The following is a 4,666-nucleotide window of genomic DNA, read 5'->3' on the forward strand; positions in this document are numbered from 1 at the left end:
TCCCTTTATCTGTCACTTGTTTCGATGATCGTGGTACGGAAGGTTCTGCCGTACACGGCCAAAGTCATCCAAGCTTTATATACATTAAGCGCGGAGGGCAGATAGGAGCGTTGACCGGACCCAGCGCTGAGCCTAACATCCTCCCCACTATTGGGCCCCGCGATAACCCCCGTGGGCGTCCCTCTTTCTCTCTCTCCCACTCCCACTTTACGCATCTCTGTCTCACGCACTATATCCCTCTCTCTCTCTCTCTCTCTCTCTCTCTCTCTGTGTGTCTCTCTCTGTGTCTCTATCTATCTATCTCTCTCTCTCTCTATCTATCCATCTCTATCTCTCTCTCTATCTATCTATATATCTATCTATCTATCTATCTTTCTGTCTCTCTCTCTCTCTCTCTCTCTCTCTCTCTCTGTGTGTCTCTCTCTGTGTCTCTATCTATCTATCTCTCTCTCTCTCTTCATCTCTCTCTCTCTCTCTATCCATCTCTATCTCTCTCTCTATCTATCTATATATCTATCTATCTATCTATCTTTCTGTCTCTCTCTCTCTCTCTCTCTCTCTCTCTCTCTGTCTGTCAATCTGTCTCGTCTGTCTCGCTCTGACGCGCGCTTGGTTACGCGCATAAGCGGAGATTCGCCGACGGGTTTACGGTACCGCGATTCTCGTTCCTCCCCTCCACCCTTTTTTTTTATTCGCCTTGCCCTCCCCGACTTGATGCCCGTCGGACCCAACAAACACGTGATCGCTGCGTAATCGTAGATAGGGGGGGGAGGAGGAGGAGGAGGGTTAGTATCTCGTCTACGGCAGCTCGCAGCGCAATAGAATCGCGACACTTTTCGGGTAACGGTACATCGGTGGTCCTGAGTCGAGGGCAGCTGGGCCTCACTCATAAAAATCCAACCACTGACGCTCGAGTTTGTTTTGATTGGACGGGATGCCGAGGTCAACTTTACCTCGGCTCTAGCATCAATCGTTGATAAAATATCCAGCTTAATAAATCTCCACCATTTATCTCTCACCTTCTCAATTATTCACGGATCCTTGCGCAATCCCAACGATAAAGCCAAAAATCCTCTCTCTATCTCGATGAGTTATGAGATTACGATCAGTCCTAATTATACGGTATGTAAGTGTAGTGGCATTGCAATGGCTTCGAATCCTCTTGCACAAAAATTGCGAATTTATCGACACCGGACAATGAATGCAAATACGCTCGGCCGTGAAAGTCTCGAGTCCGCGGGCGAAAACACGTGCTTTTGAAAAACGCCGCACAAACAGAATGAGCATGGACTTTTGAATTACCGTAGGTTAACGTGCGATGCCAGTCGCTCTTCATGCCGACCGAGGGAAATCCTTAGCGTTTATGGAAAAGCCGACGTTTTTCATTCGGCACGTACCGCGCTGAGACTATTTTTTCGCTCCCCCCCCCCCCCCCCCCCCCCCCCAAACCCCCCATATTTGAAAATGGCAAACCGAAGCTGCAACGATAGGAGAGCCGTTTGCGTCCGAAATCTCGTTCCGACGTAACGACGTAGGAGGACGTAAGAAATTTTCTTCAAAGTCGATAGTCCTCTCTCATTTGCACCCTGAAAAATGTGAGAAAATTGCCCCGCGAATCTTGCGTAATTCCGCTGCGGTGACGGTAGGAGCTAAGGAGGAGGAGGCGCCGGAGCGGAGCCGATGTCCGTCCGCTGATCGACGGCGGCTACTCCCGATGAGTTCAGGTTCACGGTACAGGCGAGTGCGCCGCGTCCCCGCCTCCTCCCCTTCGGTCGGGACTTTTTTCTTGGCATCGAAAGTGCATTATCTGGAATTCCGTAGGCACCCCTGCCCGCCACACGTTCCCCGTTTCTGTTCTTTCTTGTGCCTCTTCTGGTGCCTCTTAGGAGCGTAAGGACGAGCGAGCTTTTAAAGCATTAGACTCAGGTCGCTGTGGCGTGCCGTTAGGGTATTTGCATTTTTCTGTTTTGCATGAGTGTTTGTTGAGGGGACGGGAGAGAATAAATTATGCTCGCTTCGACTTACTTGGAAGTCTTGTTCGCTATTACTTGCCGCTGATTGTGTGTACGGGGAACACGGATGCATGCGAATTAGGAAAGCCGTCATTGGGTTTTCCCTACCTTCCTTGCACGCCGGTATCGACATTATTCACCATCTAGATTTAGTATGAAATTGTGGTAGACAATTAGTCCAGCGATTGCAAGACTATTCCGCAATGTTTCTAGTGCCAATTCTTAACACCAGGCCACGATCTCGAATCCATGAAATGTAACGTGGAACTGTAATTGCTTGCATTCAAATATCTTATTATTCTTGAGGAGAGGTGCGGAAGATTAAGAATTTACATGTTTTCTTCGATTTGAGAATATTTTTTTTTCATTGGGAAACCATTGCTGACGACATTGTGCACTTTTACAGTTTTACATCTCAAACTAATCAATAGATTGATTGTCGCTCGAGCCACATTATGCGGTGAAAATTGAAATTAAATTGCGATAAATATTGGATGGACGCCATGAGAAAATAATTTGCAAATCTTAATTGGTCGATCTTAATGGATCGACATCTCCGTACATTTCTAAATCAATATTTCTCTCCTTAAAATTACTTAAATTTATATTCTGACCAACTGATTATAATTTATGTCATATGTCACCTCTGTTTAGTCCACTTTATTTACATTCTAAGAATTGTGATTATTATATTACCTGGGTTAACCGCATGTATTTTATCAGACTTCTTGTGTTCAGCGTATGCAGAAACAGTAATATGACGTGCAGAACTTGAAAAATTAATACTTCAACTTGCAGTATGCACTTGAATATTAAACACTAATGAATAAAATGTGTAGTTATTGACGATATAAATTTATAATACGAAATTATGAACAAAAAGCTGTTATTAGAGTTGGCTAAATGCGGACAAAAATTTAGTTATTCAATTTTAAAGTTGAATCGTCGACTCTTAACGATATAGCAAATCTATTATTTAATTTTTCAAATTTTAATAATATAACAACATCTTACTTTCATAAATATATATTTTAATATCATGTATATATAGATGATTATCTCGAATTATCAATGGTTTTTGCAAGCGTATAGAAATTGTTAAGTGAAGCAATAAAGGACATTATTGGGATAGAAAGGAACGCATTTATTGATGAACAATTAAAAATTTTTAAACGTATTTCAATATAGATCGATACGGCAGAGGATTGAAATATTTAGTCATGGACGTATCATATTATTGAAAACAAGAAAAATCCGGAATTTGTATTCGAATTTATAAATCATAAAATACTTTGCTTTATACGTAATTTCATTTGGTGGGGCGGGACGGGGTGGGGGGGGGGAGAGATATGAAAAATTGTTTCGGAATATTTTAAACAAATTCTTTAGCTCTCCTAGATCATCTCTAACTACTATAAATAATAAACTTTGAATTGAATAAAAAGAATGAAAGAAAAAAAGAATTAATGGAAATGTATGTTTGATATAAAGTACTAGTTCTTTTTTTATTATTATATTAATATTCAATTTTTTAATTTTAAAATGCGCTATTTTAGAATACATTGTGTGTGTGTGTGTGTGTCCGTATTTGTATATATGTATGATTATAACATTAAATTATTTTTAAACGTGTAAGGAACTGTGACAGCAGTTAATATTTATTAGACTAACATAATATTGATATAAGGATGATTAAAATTAATACATAATAAAATTAATTTTAAGTTTAATACATTTTTATAATTTTATATATCTATATATATAATAGTTAGATGAATATTTGAAACAATATTCTCTACGTTGCGTTAAACGCTGTTTAATTGAAAATTGAAATTTTTTATTCTATCGAAGTACGAATGAGATACTCCGCATTCGTTGCGCTAACCTACCCAAATACAACGGAACACCCGGAATTCATAATACATAAATGCCGAAATAGTAAACTCGTGATTTACGTTTACTGACCGACTCTAACTGCGCGTATTGTAAAGCTTAATTATTCCTTGGCATTATTGCCGTGGGCAGGAGCAAGTCAACGAGCCGGGGTTGATTTGGATTTATCTCCATCGATCGGCCCTCCGATCCTACCTACCTCTCTTTATTATCTGATAATCGCGAGAAAAAGCTACGCGAGATAAGTGTACTAGAGCCTCGACTAGCCGAAAAGGGAGAACGGAAAATGGTCCTACAGCTCGTAATGGAAAATCCACTCGACGGTTAGTAGCGCCAAGATTAATAGACCGGAATGTCGTTGCGGTTGGGTAGATCGGGCCGGGCGAGGCTCGAGGCAACGCAACAAAACATTATTAATTTATGTAAAAATCCATCGGTCAAGAGTTGGAGAGATACGGGGATCGAAGTCCTCCGATCAATCCCGCTGATAGCGCGCATTCATAAGTCCCTCGCGCACCCAGTAGAGACTGACCGGTAATCTCCACGGTCCTGGCGCAACTATGTTTACGTCAGATTTACGTTATAACATACGTATAAACGCACCTGCCCGCGAGGCTTACATCTCCGGACGATGGTGCCGAGGCTGCCTGGAACGTAGCCCACCGCGGGCTAACGGGTCCCTCGACTTTTTTTGTACAAAAGCAAAACATGAAACCCGTTAGTCTCTTTCACATACACCCGAGACGTCGTGACCGCTCGAG

The sequence above is a fragment of the Ceratosolen solmsi genome, unplaced genomic scaffold (genome assembly GCF_000503995.2).
Source record: "Ceratosolen solmsi marchali unplaced genomic scaffold, CerSol_1.0 scaffold7, whole genome shotgun sequence".
NCBI classification, from domain to species: Eukaryota; Metazoa; Arthropoda; class Insecta; order Hymenoptera; family Agaonidae; genus Ceratosolen; species Ceratosolen solmsi.